The 18,714-nt window shown below is 49.1% G+C and overlaps 1 pseudogene; it reads left to right on the forward strand.

The window, feature by feature from the left end:
* Positions 1–6,115: 6,115 nt before the first annotated feature.
* Positions 6,116–7,595, forward strand: LOC144600851 (antiviral innate immune response effector IFIT1 pseudogene; annotated as a pseudogene).
* The last annotated feature ends 11,119 nt before the right edge of the window (positions 7,596–18,714 follow it).

Here is an 18,714-nt window from a genome sequence, read left to right on the forward strand (position 1 = left end):
GAGATCTGGGTGTCCTAGTGCATCAGTCAATGAAAGGAAGCATGCAGGTACAGCAGGCAGTGAAGAAAGCCAATGGAATGTTGGCCTTCGTAACAAGAGGAGTTGAGTATAGGAGCAAAGAGGTCCTTCTACAGTTGTACCGGGCCCTGGTGAGACCGCACCTGGAGTACTGTGTGCAGTTTTGGTCTCCAAATTTGAGGAAGGATATTCTTGCTATGGAGGGCGTGCAGCGTAGGTTCACTAGGTTAATTCCCGGAATGGCGGGACTGTCGTATGTTGAAAGGCTGGAGCGATTGGGCTTGTATACACTGGAATTTAGAAGGATTAGGGGGGATCTTATTGAAACATATAAGATAATTAGGGGATTGGACACATTAGAGGCAGATAACATGTTCCCAATGTTGGGGGAGTCCAGAACAAGGGGCCACAGTTTAAGAATAAGGGGCAGGCCATTTAGAACGGAGATGAGGAAGAACTTTTTCAGTCAGAGGGTGGTGAAGGTGTGGAATTCTCTGCCTCAGAAGGCAGTGGAGGCCAGTTCGTTGGATGCTTTCAAGAGAGAGCTGGATAGAGCTCTTAAGGATAGCGGAGTGAGGGGGTATGGGGAGAAGGCAGGAACGGGGTACTGATTGAGAGTGATCAGCCATGATCGCATTGAATGGCGGTGCTGGCTCGAAGGGCTGAATGGCCTACTCCTGCACCTATTGTCTATTGTCTATTGTCTATTATTATTGAGGATATGGTCTACTGAAAATTAGTTGATCAATTTGAAATAAATTTGAACAGCTCAGAATGGTAACGTCGACCGGCACGGTAGTTTAGGAAAATAACTACAGATGTGCGGATCTTTCACCGTCCAGCGCGGCCTGGAATAGGCCGCGGGATATTCTCCGCCCGGCGGGGGCTTCAATGTTGGGAGCCACGACCGCCACAACCGCCCCGACGTGGCAACTCCAACAGCAAGATGCGGGAGAAGACGGCAGATTGCCTTCCATCACAGTGAGGTGGTGACTGGAGGAGACTCACTGTGATGGATGTTTCTTTTGTTTGGTGCTGGTTATGATTGTATGTGCTATTGCATTTTTATTGATTATTCTTATTGGTCTTATTGTTGAACTGCGGATAATTTTTCATTTCACTGCACATTTATGTGTATGTGACAAGTAAATTGGCTATATTGACTATGCTGGTAAATATCGAAGGTATCACAAAATGCTGGAGTAACTCAGCAGGTCAGGCAGCATCCAGGAGAGAGGGAATGGGTGACGTTTCGGGCCGAGACCCTTCTTCAGACTGTGGGGGAGGAGAGAGTGGGGGTGGGGGGAAGGGAGTTGGGGGGAGTGGGAGTGGGGGGAGGAGAGGTGGGGGAAGAGGGACAGTGGGTGTAGGGGGCAGGAGAGGGTGGGGGTGAGGGGGTTGGGGGGTCAGAGAGTGTGGGTGGGGGGGAAGGGGGACAGTGCGGGGCAGGGGAGAGTGGGGTTGGGGAAAAGGGGAGAAGGGGGGAGGGGGGAAAGGAGAGAGTGGGGGTGGAGGGGAAACGGGGGGTGGGGAGGAGACAGTTGGGGGGGGGTGGGGGGAAAAGAGGGTGGGGAAGAGAGGGTGGGGGGAGTAGAGAGTGGGGTGGGGGAGGATAGTGGGGATGGGGAGGAGGGCAGGGTAGGGGGGTGGGGAGAAGGGAAGAGTGGGGATGGGGGAGAGTGGGTGTGGGGAGGAGGGAAGATTGGGGGTGGGGGGGAGAGTGGGGTGCGGGCAGCGAGAGTGGAGGTACAGGGAAGGGAGGGAGGTGGGAGTGAGTGGGGGTGAGGAGGGGGGGAAATAGGGGTGGGGGTGGAGGCATGGCCAGGGGGAGTAGGGGAGGGGCAAGTGGGGGACGCGCAAGCCCCCCCCCCCCGGAACTTTAACTAATGCGCTCACCCCCCTGCCCCGCTGGACCTTTAACTAATTTCGTCCCGTCCCCCCCCGCGGACCATTAAATAATGCGCTCTCCCCCCCCCACCCCCGCTGGACCTTTAACTAATGCGCTCTTCCTCTCCCCCCCCCCCCCCCCGCCCCCGGACCTTTAACTAATGCGCTCTCCCCCCCCCCCCCCCCCAAGGGAAGGGGGACAATGCGGGGCAGGGGAGAGTGGGGGTGGGGAAAAGGGGAGAAGGGGGGGAGGGGGTGGGGGGAAGGAGAGAGTGGGGGTGGAGGGGTAAGGGGGGGTGGGGGTGAGGAGGGGGGAAATAGGGGTGGGGAGGAGGTGGAGGCATGGCCAGGGGGAGTAGGGGAGGGGCAAGTGGGGGACGCGCAAGCCCCCCCCCCTCCGGAACTTTAACTAATGCGCTCTCCCCCCCCCCCCCCGACCTTTAACTAATGCGCTCTCCCCCCCCCCCCGACCTTTAACTAATGCGCTCTCCCCCCCCCCCCCCCGCTGGACCTTTAACTAATGCGCTCTTCCACTCCCCCCCCGGACCTTAAACTAATGCGCTCTCCCCCCCCCCCCACCCCGCCCGAGCTTTAACTAATGCGCTCTCCCCCCCCACCCCGGACCGTCAACTAATGCGCTCTCCCCCCCCCCCCCCCCCCCCCCCCGGACCGTTAACTAATGCGCTCTCCCCCTCTGGACCTTTAAATAATGCCCCCCCCCCTCTGGACCTTTAACTAATGCCCCCGCCCCCCGGACCTTTAAGTAATGCGCTCCCCTCCCCCTCTGGACCTTTAACTAATGCCCCACCCCCATACACCGCCGCCCGTCCCGGCATGCCTCGCGCCTGACATTCCACAGATCGGGCCGCGCTGACCGCCGGGAGGTCTAGTCGTCTCTCCCGCTCCAAGAGGGGCCGCACCCGCCCGACTGACGGCAGTGCCCGCGCTCAGTGCCAACCTCTCCTCTTTCCTCTCCACCCTCGCACGGAGGAGCTTTAAGCGACGTTGCCGGGCCCGCAAGGGGGGGGGGGGGGGGGAGGGGAGGGGGGTAGGAGAGGAGAGTGGGGGTGGGGGGAAGGAGAGAGTGGGGGGGAGGAGGGGGTGGGGGAGAGTCAGGGTGGGGGGAAGAGGGTTGGGTGGAGTGGGGGGAGGAGGTGTGGGGGAAAGGGGGACAGTGGGTGTGGGGCAGGGGAGGGTGGGGGTTGGCGGTCGGGGTAAGAGAGTGGGGGGGAAGAGGAACAGTGCGGGGCAGGGGAGAGGGGGTGAGGAAGAGGGGAGAATTGGGGAGGGGGCGGGGAGGAGAGAGTGGGGTTGGGTGGGGAAAGGGGGTGGGGAGGAGAGAGTGGGGGGGAGGAGGTGAGGAGGTGGGGAGCGGAGAGAGTGGGAGTGGGGGGAGAGGGGTTGGGGAGGAGGGCAGGGTGGGGTTGGGGAGGAGGGCAGGTGGGGGTGGGGAGAAGAGAAGAGTGGGGTAGAAGGGAAGAGTGGGGTTGGGGGGAAGGGCAGGGTGAGGGTGGGGAGAAGAGAACAGTGGGGGTGGGGAGGAGGGCAGGGTGGGGTTGGGGAGAAGGGAAGAGTGGGGGTGGGGGGAGGGAAGATTGGGGGTGGGGGGGAGAGCGATGCGGGCAGGGAGAGTAGGGGGAGGGGAGGGAGGTGGGGGCGTGTGGGGTTGAGGGGAGGGAGAGGGGGTGGGGAGGGGGAAATGGGGGTGGAGACATGGCTTGGGGGAGGGGCAAGTGGGGGTGGGTAGGGGGGATGGAGTGGGTCAGTGGGGGGAGGAGGGGGGGGATAAGGGGGATTGAGTGGGGGGGTTGAGGGCACTACAATACTGGAGAGGCTTTGGGTCCAGGCCTCACTCAGTGACACCCTCTCCCCTCCCCTTCCCTGTCCCCCCTCTACGCGGAATGGGCCCAACTGGTCCACTTGGTCTAGTAATAAACTTGTATGGAGTCAGCCCTCAGCCTCCTGCATTCCAGAGAAATATCCAATTTTGTCCAAACTCTGCAGCTAATCCCCTCCAATCATGGCAACATGCATGTAAACCCCTTCTGCACACTCTCCAAAACCTCAACATCCTTCCTGTAATGAGATGAACAGAATAGCAATAATGCTTCTAATGCAGCCTAACCAAAGGTTTACAAAGTTGTAACATGACTTCCTGCCCTTTATATTCAATGCCATGACCGATGAAGACACCTTGACCACGCTATCCACCTGCGTTGCCACTTTCTGGGCGTTTAACACCAAGATCCCTCCTCAGACTCCATCATCCTCTGATGCCAAGCATAATATTCCTCCTTTATCCATCAGCAGTCTTACCGTCTCCTTAATCACCCTCTTGTGTTTAATGTCTAGGATAGATGGGAAAGGTTTAGAGCAGGGATCGGCAACCCCTGCCTATTCCGGCCCGCTACCTGTTTTTGTACGGCCCGTGAGTTAATAATGGTTTTTGCAGTTTTAAAAGGTTGAAAAAAATCAAAAGAAGAATATTATTGGAGCACAGCCATGTGTGAGGTGGGGGTGAGCTGCCAGCGATCCGGCCACTCATGGGGGAAGCGGTCGCCCACTGGGCTGCGATACACTACCGACATTCACTGTAATCCACCCACATCCGGCCACCTCCAACACATTTGAAGTATTGCATGCAACTCTGGTTGCCCCAATACAGGAGGGATGGACTGTTGTAGTTCCTCTTGCACTGTTGCAGGTCTGTTGCATGCACTGTTGCAGTTCCTCTTGCACTGTTGCAGGTCTGTTGCATGAACTGTTCCAGTTCCTCTTGCCCTGTTGCAGGACTGTTGCATGCACTGTTGAAGTTCCTCTTGCACTGTTGCAGAACTGTTGCATGTACTGTTGCAGTTCCTCTTGCACTGTTGCATGCACTGTTGCAGTTCCTCTTGCACTGTTGCAGGACTGTTGCATGTACTGTTTGCAGTTCCTCTTGCACTGTTGCAGGACTGTTGCAGTTACTGTTGCAGTTCCTCTTGCACTGTTAGAAGCAGTCAATGTTGGGGAAGTTAGCGCCACCCGCCACGACAACAACGTTGCTTTTAAATCTTTCTATAACATGCCTACACATCTGTTCGTTTACCCCCCCTGGTGGTTGGGATGCCTATAGTACAATCACATCAGAATGACTGCACCTTCCTTATTTTTCACCTCAACCACATTTCCCCAGTGGATGGATTGTCCACTGGGTCCTCCCTGTGTACAGCTGTGACATTCTACCTTATTAATAGTGCAACTCCTCCACCTCCTTTACCTCCCTCTCTCTCTCTCTATCACATCTGGAACATCTAAACCTTGAAGCATTAAACTGCCAGTCCTGTCCCTTTCACAACCAAGTGACCATAATGTGGTAATGGTCACAACATCATCGTTCTATACAGGCTCCAATCTGATTCAGGCCCGACGCTCAACCACAGTTTCCAAAATACTACTTGCATTGAAATAAACACAGTTCAGCCCCTCAGCCTCACCATGTTCATTAACCTGTCCCTGATTGTCCATTCTTTGCAACTTACTTTTCATAACCTCCACCTTCCCATTAGTCCCTCCACTTGCTGACCTGCTCCATTGCCCACATCACTGACACTCTAGTTTAATTTCCATCGAGTAGCACTAGAAAACTATGAGATATTGGTATCCTACCAGTTCAGGAGAAACTAATCCTCCTTCTACAGTCCCAGCCACAGTAGAAGAGAGCCCAATGATGAATATACCTGATGCACTTCCTCCTGCTCAAGCTCCTTAGCCATGTATTGAAGTGTACTATCTTACCATTTCTTGCCTCATTAGCACGCGGCATTGGTAGCAATTCTGAGATGACAACATAGATGGTGTAGACAGGATGGAAATGTCCAACACTGGGCGGCATGGCGATGAGGCGAGAGGGGGTCCTCGACAACCTGGAGGTCCTACATTTAACCTACTACCCAACTCCCAACATTGCAGGACCTGATCTCCCTTCCTAAATATGTCATTGGCACCAATATGGACAAGGATCGCTGGAGACTTCCCTCTCAGAATATCCAGTTCTCTCCCAATCATCATTGACTCTAGCATCAGGGAGGCAACACACCATCCCAGAGTCTTGCCTGGAGACTGCTTCAGGTCAATTACAAAATAACCAAATGCAGCTTGTCTGGTCTGCTGACTATTTGTGAGATTGGGAGACAGACTTGCCTGACATGGAATTTGATGAATTTTATTCTCTTGCAGCAGCAGAATGAGAGATTTGTTGAAAGAGAAGCTCGATCAGCTTGAGTGTCACTTCACGTGGGGCCCACAGAAGGAGACCCTTGACTTGGACGATATGGTGTACCGATTAAACGATGCCATAATCTTTGCAGATAAATATCAAGCCACATCCTACAACCAACTCGCTTTCGTAAACTGCCTGCAAGGCAACTGTGAGGAAGCTCTTCAAAACTTAAAGGAAGCTGACAGGATTCTGAGGGAGAACCACAAAGATGCATTTGAAAGAAACAGCATCATCACCTGTGGAAACTCTGCCTGGGTGCATTACCACATGGGACAACTGACCGAGGCCCAGTCCTACGTCGACAAGCTGGAGATGATCTGTAAACCACTCACTGATGGCCCTCGCTATACAGCAATGATACCTGAAGTGTATGGGGAGAAGGGATGGTCATTGTTGAGTTCTGATGCTTCATACTATGAGGAGGCTATGGAATGTTTTGAGAAAGCTCTGGGGGAAGATCCCAATAACACAGAGTGGATCATGGGCAAAGCAACTGTTCTGTTTCGTCTGGAAACATTTTCTGGAACGCCAGAAAGTCATGAATGGAGTAAGTCAGTGAAGTATCTGCGACGTGTACTGGAGCTGGATCCAGATGATGCAATGGCCATGGTGCTGCTGGCCTTAAAATTGAAAGGACTCGGTAAAAAGGAAGAAGCAAACACATTAGTTGAACAAGCATTGCAGAAGGCCAGTGAGCATCCATATGTGCTTCGCTACGCGGCAAAATTTTACAGAGTAGAAGGAGCAGTGGAGAAAGCAATCAATCTATTGAAGCAAGCGTTAGAATTAACTCCACGCTCATGCTTCTCACACCACCAAATTGGAAGGTGTTATAAAATTAAACTGATCAATCTTGGTAATAGAAATCCTGGGCAGCGAGCTGAGTTGATCGGTCAATGTAAATATCATTTTTGGAAAGCCTCTGAGTGCCGTCCGAGGAGTTCTATTCTCCCAAAGCTGGATTATGCAGATATTCGCATAAGAAATGAAGAGTATTCTGAGGCAGAGGAGATCTACAATGATCTGGTGAAATTGGAGGACATCCGTCCAGAAAACATACAGAAGATATGTTTAAAGGCTGGGTCATTTGAACTGTACCAGAAACGATCGGAATCAAGTGCCATCAGCCTATTTCTGAAAGGAGTGAAGATTGAATATGATTCAAGAGAATGGAGACTGTGTAAGAAAGAATTGGAGAAGTGGGCAGATAATAAACTTTACTATGCTCCACATGACAGCAAAGCTCTTGGTGTCAGAGGGTTAACATATCAGCTGGATGGGAACAAGTCCAAAGCTATTGAATACTTTGAAAAGGCCTTGGAGATTGATCATGAGAATGAAGAATATCTGCGTGCACTTTCAGAATTACACCTTTGAGAACCACAAGGATGCTTATAATATGCACCAATTTCATCTGATCTGCAGATAGCTTTGGTGATGTGTGTATTTCACTAATTATATTCTGATAGCTTCTTCTTTGAATGAAGGCTTTACTTATGAGTGTGAAGTTTTCAAAAATGATCTTGGGCTTCATTTAAAGATTTAAAAAAATTATTCTACTTTTAAAAATAATGACACCTCAAGCACATCAATCAAATGGAATTTGGTTGTGTAAGTGTGGAATTTGTGTTTCAATAGACAATAGGTGCAGGAGGATGCCATTCGGCCCTTCGAGCCAGCACCATCATTCAATGTGATCATGGCTGATCATTCTCAATCAGTACCCCGTTCCTGCCTTCTCCCCATACCCCCTGACTCCGCTATCCTTAAGAGCTCTATCTAGCTCTCTCTTGAATGCATTCAGAGAATTGGCCTACACTGTCTTCTGAGGCAGAAAATTCCACAGATTCACAACTCTCTGACTGAAAAAGTTTTTCCTCATTTCAGTTCTAAATGGCCTACCCCATATTCTTAAACTGTGGCCCCTTGTTCTGGACTCCCCCAACATTGGGAACTGTTTCCTGCATCTAACGTGTCCAACCCCTTAATAATCATACTTTTCGATAAGATCTCCTCTCATCCTTCTAAATTCCAGTGTATACAAGCCTAGTCACTCCAGTCTTTCAACATATGCCAGTCCCGCCATTCTGGGAATTAATCGAGTAAACCTACGCTACACGCCCTCAATAGCAAGAATATCCTTCCTCAAATTTGGAGACCAAAACTGCACACAGTACTCCAGGTGCGGTCTCACTAGGGCCCTGGAAAGATGGGAATTGGGAAATGGCAGCATGTGGAACCAGATGGAGACATATCATTGAGGCTTCTGGCAAGTTGCCACATCTGAGTCTTTCACCTTCATCATTTTACTCTTTATTTTTTCTTGTTTCTCAATGCACAATTATAACTTTGGAATGATTTCATTTTCAGGATCATTATAAGATGTCCTACATTGACATGTGTATTAATTAAAGCTTCAAAGCAGAGATTGGCTCTGCCTCAACCAAATCAAAGGAACACAAACAACAGATCCCTAAAGTGTGCATCGTGCTGCTGGGAGTGATGGAGGAAAGGCTGGGGAGGGGGTCTGTTGGGGAGGGGAGGGGAGGGGACCAGGATCATTAATGGGATGTCAAGAGATGATATTATTGACAAAGGAAAGATTCAAGTTTACATTATCAGGCATAATAATTAATAATCAAGGACAATGTTGCTGCAAAAATAGAATCCATTTTGAAAATTCCAATGGATTGATAATGGAACCAGAAATTGGAAGTGATTAATGGAAACATTAACCCTTTCATGTGGCCATTCGCAACAGTGGATATTGACAAATGGCATTCCTGTAATACTTTGTACTAAAATGACTATAACATGACTATAATACGTTATACTTAGTAACTTTGGACAGAAACGTGGTGAGTTTTTGTGTGCTTTGTATATTGTATACAAAATAAAGAATTTCACTGTGCCCAAGTACATGTGACAATAGTGTATCATTTAATAGCCTGATGGCTGTAGGGAAGGAGCTGTTCCTGAACCTGGACACAGCCACACTGGCATAGCCCCGATGTGGAGACCCTTGAGGACAGATGCTGCTTTCTTGCGGTGACACCTGACGTAGATGCTTTTGATGGTCAGGATGACTGTGCTCACGTTGGACTGGGCTGAACCACCACTTTGCAGCAGCCTCCATTCAGGTGCATGGGATTTGTTATACCAGGCCATGGTGCAACCAGTTAGGATACTTTCTACAATACAACTGTAGGTTTGTTTGGGTAGCCTGTAACATGGTGAATCTCTTTCAACATCTAACAAGTGTATTTCAGTGTCGGAGCAGCAGTGGGAGATTTCAAAAGGTAGTAGTTCAATTGGCTAATTGAATGCCAATAAATTGGCTAATTGGGCAGTAAATACCCAAAAGACAAAGTATAGAAGAGTGTCATTTAGTGAGCCGTATGCTCTGAGAGGGGTTGTGTGGAGGTGAAGTGGTGTGTTGAGGGTCAGTGTGAGGCTGTGTTTCAAGTGCTGTGGATTTAGCTCAAGGAGGCTCAGTAAAGGCTGAGCAGAGGGTAACAGGAGGTAAAGGTAAATGGTCTGCTGTTCCTTGTGAGTAATTGTTGTGGTTTTTACTCTTGGTTTTAGAGCAGTAGAGATGGAAGGTGGAAAAATGACATGCTGCTCCTGCAGAATAGGGGCCAGGGAAATTTCTGGTATCCCTGATGACCACATGTGGGTGGTGTGGCCAGATGCAACACCTTACAGAGAGTATTAGGCACCTGGAGCTGTGGCTGGTTGACCTCAGGACCATCCAGAAGAACGCGAGCTTCATCGATGAAGCCATAGCAAGGTGGTCATGCTGAAGATAAAGCAAAAGATTAGATGGGTGGACAAAGTGTGCTGGAGACCCACTGGGCATACCCCGTTGAAACAGGTACACACTTCTGCATACTGTTGGGGGAGATGACCGGTCAGGGGTGCTTAGCAGTAGCAGTGTGGTCTGTGGCACCAAGTCAGGCTCTGAGACACAGCAAGGAAGGGTAATGTCAGGCAGAGCCTTTGTGATAGGAAACATATTAGTTAGGGGGACAGAGAGGAGATTCTGTGGCAGCAATCGAGATTCCAGGATAGTGCATTGACCCTGCAACTCCCTGGTGAACTCATCCCTTCCCACCCGAACCATTCCCCTCCCCAGATAGGAGATGCAACACCTGTCCCTACACCTCCTCCCTCGACTCTGTCCAGGGACCCCGACAGTCCCTTCAGGTTAGGCAGAGGTTCACTTGCACCTCCTCCAACCTCATCGACTGTATCCTTTGTTCAAGGTGTGGACTCTTATACACCGGCTCTTATACACTACAAATGTAGACTGGGTGATCACCTTCGCTCTAGCCACTTGGACCTACCTGATCACCCAGTTGCCTAACACTTTAATTCCCCGTCCCATTCCCACAGACCTGTCTGTCCCAGGCCTCGTCCACTGTCAGAGTGAGGCCAAACGCAAATTGGAGGAACAGCATCTCATATTTTGCTTGGACAGTTTACAACCCAACGGTTTGTATATTGATTTCTTTCACTTCAACTTACCCTTCATCCCCTCTCTTTTTATCCCTCCTCCACCCAGGTGGTTGTACTAGTTTCAAAGTCATCTTGTTGAGTTGAGTCTCATTGTCTGTAAATCATTTCACCTAGTCCACAGCTAACAATGGCCTCCTTTATCATTGTTACTTTTTTGCATATCTTTAATTTATTTGTTTTATATCTCTCTATATCACCGTCTATATCTCTCATTTCCCTTTCCCCTGACTCTCAGTCCGAAGAAAGGTCTTGACCCAAACGCCACCTATTCCTTTTCTCCAGAGATGCTGTCTGATTGCTGTTACTCCAGATTTTTGTGTCTATCTTCAGTTTAAACCAGCACCTGCAGTTCCTTCTTACACATAATGCCAATACCAACTGGTATCCGACTGCACGTTATCCATATCACTCTATTCCCAGCATATCCATATGCCTGTCCAAATGTGTCTTAAATGCCACTATCGCATCTGCCTCAGCACCACCTCCAGAAGCATGTTCCAGGGACTGACCATCTGTGTAAAATACATGCCCCACACATCTCCTGTCAACGTTGTCCCTCTCAACGTAAAGCGATGTCCTCTATTATTTGATATTTCCATGCTGGGATAAAGGTTGTAACAGCGGATCCTATCTGTGATTCACATAACTTTATATACTTCTATCAGGTTTTGCTGCAACCTCCAGCATTCCAGAGAAAACAGTACAAGTCTGTACAACCGTACCTTGTAGCTAGTCCCCACTAATCCATGCATCGTCTTAGCAAACCTGCTCTGCACTCTTCCCAAAGCTTCCACGTCCTTCCTGTACTGGGGCTACCAGACCTGCACACACTGCTCCAAATGCAGTGTGTAAAGATGCATCATGATGTCCTGTACCTTACACTCAATGCCCCATATTTGGTATTAAGCAAGAATACTTTATGCCTTCTTCATCAATTTATCAACTCGTGTTGCCACTTTCAAGGAGTTATGCACTTGGACCCCAAGAGGATACACTGATATCCCCTCTGTACATCAATGCTCCTAAGGGTCAGGCAGTTAAATGTAGATTTTCTCCTTACATATGACCTCCCAAATTGCAACAGCCACACTTGCTCAGATTAAACTCCATCTGCTATTTCTACACTTGTATGTGTTGCTGATCTATACCCTGCTGTATACTCTGACAGTCTGTCTCACAGTCTGCTACCCCAGCAATCAGCAATGTTCTCTGCAAACATACTAACCAACACATCTGCATTTACAACCAAGTCATTTATATACGCAGTATATCACAAACAGCAGAGATCCCAGCACAGATCCCTGTGGTACACAACATCTTGAGGGATGGCACAGTGGTAGAGCCTCACAGGTGAGCCCAGTCTGGTTGGCAGATGGGTGGACTACGACCAGAGATGGAAAGGAGACAAAAGCCTGTGAGAAAAGGGGAGCAGAGGCTTGAAACGTGAAGCCAGAGGTGGGGATAGAGATGGAAGGGTGTGGGGGGGGGGGGGGGGGGGGGGTGGGGTGGGGGGGGGAGTGAGGGGGAGGGGAAATGGGGGCAGGATAGTGGGAGACATGGGTGCACATCCAGGTGGGGTACAGGGAAGAGGTGGGGAGATGAAAGAGGGGGGTTGTTGATTAATTACCTAGAATTGAAGAATTCAATGTTCACCGGGTTAATTCCCGGGATGGCGGGACTGACACGCGATGAAACAAAGGGTCGACTGAGCTTGTATTCACTGGAATTTAGAAGGACGAGAGGGGATCTTATAGAGGTGTACAAAATTCCTTGGGGATCGGATGGGCTGGATGCAGGCAACACGTACCCCGTGTTGGGGGAGTCCAGAACCAGGGGACACGCGGTTTAAGAATAAGGGGACGGCCATTTAGGACTGGGATGAGGAGCGACTTTTCCCCCCGGAGAGCTGTGAATCTGTGGAATTCTCTGCCACAGAAGGCAGTGGGGGCCAATTCACTGGATGTTTTCAAGAGTTAGATTTGGCTCTCAGGGCTAACGGAATCGAGGGATACGGGGAGAATTCAGGCGTGGGTTACTGATTGTGGATGATCAGCTGTGATATCAATGAATGGCGGTGCTGGCTCGAGGGGCCAAATGGCCTCCTCCTGCACCTATTTGCGATGTTTTGATGTTTCGATACCATTGGGTTGTAAGGTACCCAAGTTGATTGTGAGGTGCTGTTCCACCAGTTTGCATGTGGCCTCATTCTGGCAAAGCAGGAGGCCAATAGCTGAAGGTGACTGGGCCTAGGATACTGTCCTGACAACCTCCTGCAGTGATGATCCAGGACTGCAAGGATTGACTTCTCAAAACCACAACAATGTTCCAAATCTCTAGGCTCCCTCTCCCGTGGCTCCCAGTCTGACAAAGGGTCCCAACCAAAAACGTCACCCATTCCTTCTCTCCAGAGATGCTGCCTGTCCCGCTGAGTTACTCCAGCATTTTGTGTCTTTCTTCAGTGTAAACCAGCATCTGCAGTTCCATCCTAAACATTTTGTCTGTTCCACTCAAAACCTCCTCGAGGTATGCCTACTTTGAAGAAGCTCTCCCCCTCTGACCAGCGGGAGTCCTACAACACCCTCTCTCACTGCTCCCCCTCTGTGTTTCCTCCCACTCCCCAGCTCTGCGACCATGTTTTAACCCAGACTCCACATTTCCTGGATCAACATCGGCTCTGTTCTGCCATTTTCACATCTTACCCTTCCATATCTCTAGTCCCCTTCACCTCTGACTCTCAGTCTGAAGAATGTCACCTATTGCTTCTCTCCAGAGATGCCGCCTGTCCCGCTGAGTTACTCCAGCATTTTGTGTCTATCTTCCTTTGTGTAAGGTATGGCTCCAATCACTGGAGCGATTCCTATTGATGTTTCCACTGACCTCAGTTTATCCAGGATATCTCGATGCAGATCTGGATGTGTTCTCATGATGTTCGTGATTGGGCAGCACGGTGGCACAGCGGTAGAGTTGCTGCCTTACAGCGAATGCAGCGCCGGAGACCCGGGTTCCATCCCGACTGCGGGTGCTGTCTGTACGGAGTTTGTACGTTCTCCCCGTGAACTGCGTGGGTTTTCTCCGAGATCTTCAGTTTTCCCCTCACACTCCAAAGACGTACAGGTTTGTAGGTTAATTGGCTTGGTAAATGTAAAAAATGGTCCCTAGTGTGTGTAGGATAGTGTTAGTGTGAGGGGATCGCTGGTCGGCGCGGACCCGGTGGGCCGAAAGGGCCTGTTTCCGTGCTGTATCTCTAAACTAAATTCAGATTTTTAATTGAATCTTAACAATCTCAAGTCACATTTTGCGTTCCATTGCCATCATAGCTGTCCTGTCTCCCTGCCATGTTTATTGTCTCACTTGATAAAAGTGAATCAGAGGACACCATGCTCTGTGATCCGTGATTGTACACTTTAAGACAGGTAAATCATTTCACAAAATTGCATCAATTGATTCAACCACCAGTAAATGCATCTGCGATTCTATGGCTCTCATTTTTGCCTCCCTGCTGACTGATCCATGCTAGAATTCCCTATGACTACTGATATCCACACCGGCCTGCCCTTATCTATCGGCTATGTATCAGCTTTCCACTGGGATTCCGTTCATTCGAGTTTCCTGTTTTATATTCATGGCATAAGATCACAAAGAAGCTGTGACTTTTATGCCTGATCAATCTTCAATAATCAATGTAAGTGGAAGTTTTACAAACGTTTAATTATATTTTTGAAATCTCTTGAGCCCAATATCAGCAATGGTGAGGAACTTGGAGGACTTGATGCAAGATAAAATTAGCAGTCACTGAAGATAACTGAAGATGAGAAACTGAGATGAGGAAAAACTTTTTCACCCTGAGAGTTGTGAATCTGTGGAATTCTCTGCCACAGAAGGCAGTGGAGGCCAATTCACTGGATGAATTTTTATAGAGAGTTAGATAGAGCTCTAGGGACTAGCAGAATCAAGGGATATGGGGAGAAGGCAGGCACGGGTTACTGATTGTGGATGATCAGCCATGATCACAATGAATGGCGGTGCTGGCTCGAACGGCCGAATGGCCTCCTCCTGCACCTATTTTCTATGTTTCTATGTTTCTATGGCTTTATGGGGGAAAAAAGTTATGTTCTGATAGAGTTCTTTGAATAAATAATAGTGTGGATTCATGAAGAAATCCAATGGAATTTGCCTGAGATAAATTTTCTAGTGCATATTACTAGTGTTCGAAATAGGAGATATATGGATAAAATTGTCAGACCTATTTTTTAATAGATTTTAATAGATATAAAGAATATATAGCAACACCAGGGGGCGCCAGACGATGGCAGCCTCGCCTGCAGTCTGTCTGTCATTTTCAAACTCTTTTTGTTATTTTTGGTGAGTTTTGTGTTAATGTTCTCTGGTTTGTTTTATGTGGGGGTGGGGGAGGGAATCGGGGGAAATCCTTTTTTCAATCTCTTACCTTGCCGGAGATGCGATTGTTTTCCGGATCGTATCTCCGGTTGCTCTGCGGCCTAACATCGTGGAGCTGGCGACCTTGCTCGAGACTGACTTTGAGCCCCACAGCGGGGCCATGGACTTACCATCTGAGTCTGCAATCTCTTGCCTGGGATCAACACTCCAATCCTGGGATGTCACCATCGAGGGGCTCGCAGTCTCGGGTAGAGATCGGTCAGGAGCTCCAAGCTGCACGAGGTTGGACTAGTCCCGACCCGGGGTAGATCGCCCGGCGCGGGGGAGCAGGGAATTATAGACCAGTTAGCCTGACATGCTGGAGTCAATTATTAAATATGTAATAGATGTATTTGGATAGCAGTAAAAGCATGGATTTATGAAGGGGAAATCTTGCTTAACTAATCTTCTGGATTTTTTTGAGGATGTAACAAGTAAAATTGATAAGGGAGAGCCAGTGGATGTAGTGTATCTGGACTTTCAGAAATCCTTTGGTAAGGTTCCACACAGGAAATTAGTGGGCAAAATTAAAGCATATGGTATTGGAGGTAGGGTATTGACATGGATACCGAATTGGTTGGCAGACAGGAAGCAAAGAATAGGAATTAACGGGTCCCTTTCAGAATGGCAGACAGTGATTAGTGGGGTACCGCAAGGCTCGGTGCTGGGACCGCAACTATTTACAACATACATTAATGATTTAGATGAAGGAATTAAAAGTAACATTAGCAAATTTGCAGGTGACACAAAGCTGGGTGATAGTGTGAACTGTGTGGAGGATGCTATGAAGATGCAGGGTGACTTGGACATGTTGTGTGAGTGGGCAGATGCATGGCAGATGCAGTTTAATGTGGATAAATGTGAGGTTATTGAATTTGGTGGCAAGAACAGGAAGGCAGATTATTACTGAGTGGTGTAAGATTAGGAAAAGGGAAAGTACAACGAGACCTGGGTGTCCTTGTGCATCAGTGACCGAAAGTAAACATCCAAGTTTAACAGGCAGTGAAAAAAGCTATTGGCATGTTGGCCCTCATAATTAGAGGAGTTGAGTATAGGAGCAAAGAGGTCCTTCTGCAGTTGTACAGGGCCCTGGTGAGACCACACCTGGAGTATTGTGTGCAGTTTTGGTCTCCCAATTTGAGGAAGGACATTCTTGCTATTGAGGGATTGAGGTGTAGGTTCACAAGGTTAATCCCTGGGATGGTGGGACTGTCATATGAGGAAAGAATGGAAAGACTGGGCTTGTATTCACTGGAATTTAGAAGGATCAGAGGGCATCTTATAGAATCTTATAAAATTATTAAGGGATTGGACATGCTTGAGGCAGGAAATATGCCATTCGGCCCTTCAAGCAAGCACCGCCATTCATTGTGATCATGGCTGATCGTCCACAATCAATAACCCGTGCCTGCCTTCTCCCCATATCCCTTGATTCCACATGCCCCGAGAGCTCTATCTAACTCTTAAATCCATCCAGTGATTTGGCTTCTACTGCCCTCTGTGGCAGAGAATTCCACAAATTCACAACTCTCTGGGTGAAAAAGTTTTTTCTCACCTCAGTTTTAAATGGCCTCCCCTTTATTCTAAGACTGTGGCCCCTGGTTCTGGACTCGCCCAACATTGGGAACATTTTTCCTGCATCTAGCTTGTCCAGTCCTTTTATAATTTTATATGTTTCTATAAGATCCCCTCTTATCGTTCTAAACTCCAGAGAATACAAGCCTTTTCAATCTTTTCAATCTTTCCTCATATGACAGTCCCGCCATCCCTGGGATCAATTTCGTGAACCTACGCTGCATTGCCTCAATTACAAGGATGTCCTTCCTCAAATTTGGAGACCAAAACTGTACACAATAGACCAAAGCTGTACACAATGCATGGCAGATGCAGTATCAATCAATCTCAAAGTGTTCTGAATGTGAAACTCTTTTATACTTTCACTTATTTCCTGATTGGGAATAGAAACTGAAACTCAGACATGTAATGACAACACTGAGTAATTAAAGGCAAAATTGCATTATAATCATTGTTTCATCAAAGATTCAATGTCATTGCTGTTCTGAGCATTGATGGTCTGAGCCTGGAAGGGGTCCTTGTTTTTGCAGATGAGCTGGTAGTCTTTGGTTTGAAATCTAGCAGGAAGAATTGGTTTGGTGTGAAATACCACCTGAATATATCTCACTTGCCACCAGCCACACCACTCCAACAGTGACATTGCCACAGGGCTCGTGTTTGGGCCTCAATTATGGACAGATTCAGACGTCAGCCCCTAAACCTTGTGTCATCTGAGATATTTACTTACATCTTGTTCCTTCCCCTGAATCTGTCCATATTTGGTGCCCTGAGACACCCCATGAGTCACTGTCTGCCACTGGGAAAAAGACCCCATTTTCCATTCACCAGTTAGGGTGATCGTTTTGCTGATCACCTCCGCTCAGTCCACCTAAACCTACCTACATCTCTAGGTTGCTAAACACTAACTCCCCCTCCCATTTCTATAATGACCCTTCTGTCCTGGGCCATCACAACTGTCTAGAGCTAGGCCTCAACTGTCAGAGCTAAGCCCAAATGGTCTATAAATCTAAATCCCTGCTCCCTGCACCAGCCCCACAGCCATACATTCATATCCCCAATCTCCCCGTTCCTGCCCTCACTAGCACGAGGCAAAGGAAGCAATCTAGAGATAACCACCCTCGGAGTCCTACTTCTCAGTCTTCTTCCTAACTCCCTAAACTCACGTTGCAGTACCTGCTTCCTCTTCCTCCCGACGTCGTTCATGCCCACGTGCACAACTACGTCCGGCTGATCGCCTTCCCTCGCTAGGATGTTCTGAAGCCGCTCCGTGATGTCTTGAACCCTGGCACCAGGGAGGCAACAGACCATCCTCAAGTCCCGCCTGTCGCCACAGAATCTACTGTCCGCACCTCGGATAATGGAGTCACCCACTACTATGGCTCTGTCCGACGTCGGTCTCCCTGGTCGAGTCACCTTGCCTGGATTGGAGCCACCGACCTGTCCGCCGTTCGGACAGGAACCGTCTTCTGCCCCGACAGCTCCCAAGAGGGTTTACCTGTTTGCAATAGGCACAGCCACGGGGTCTCCTGTGGTCCATGTTTACTCCCCTTTGAAACGGTCTCCCACCTTCGCTCGACCTGGACCCTTGGCGTGACAGCCTCACAGTAGGTCCTGTCCAGGAAACTCTCGCATTCCCGGATGGCCCTGAGGTCATCCAGCTGCTTTTCCAACTCCACCACACGTCCATTCAGGAGCTGCACCTGGACACAATTCTTGCAGATCTTCACTATCTGCAAAACCAACCACTTTTGTATCATGAGCAAATTTGCTAATCTTGCCCTGTATGTTCTCATCCAAATCATTGATGTAGATGACAAACAGTAACGGGCCCAGCACTGAACCCTGAGGCACACCACTGGTCACAGGCCTCCAGTCCACCATCACCCTCTGCTTCCTTCCATGGAGCCAATTTGCTATCCATTCAGCTATCTCTCCTTGAACCCCATGTGAACTCACCTTCCAGAGCAGCCTACCATGTGGAACCTTGCCCAACGCTGCCCTCATCGACCTTTTTGGTC

The sequence above is a fragment of the Rhinoraja longicauda genome, chromosome 16 (genome assembly GCF_053455715.1).
Source record: "Rhinoraja longicauda isolate Sanriku21f chromosome 16, sRhiLon1.1, whole genome shotgun sequence".
NCBI lineage: Eukaryota > Metazoa > Chordata > Chondrichthyes > Rajiformes > Arhynchobatidae > Rhinoraja > Rhinoraja longicauda.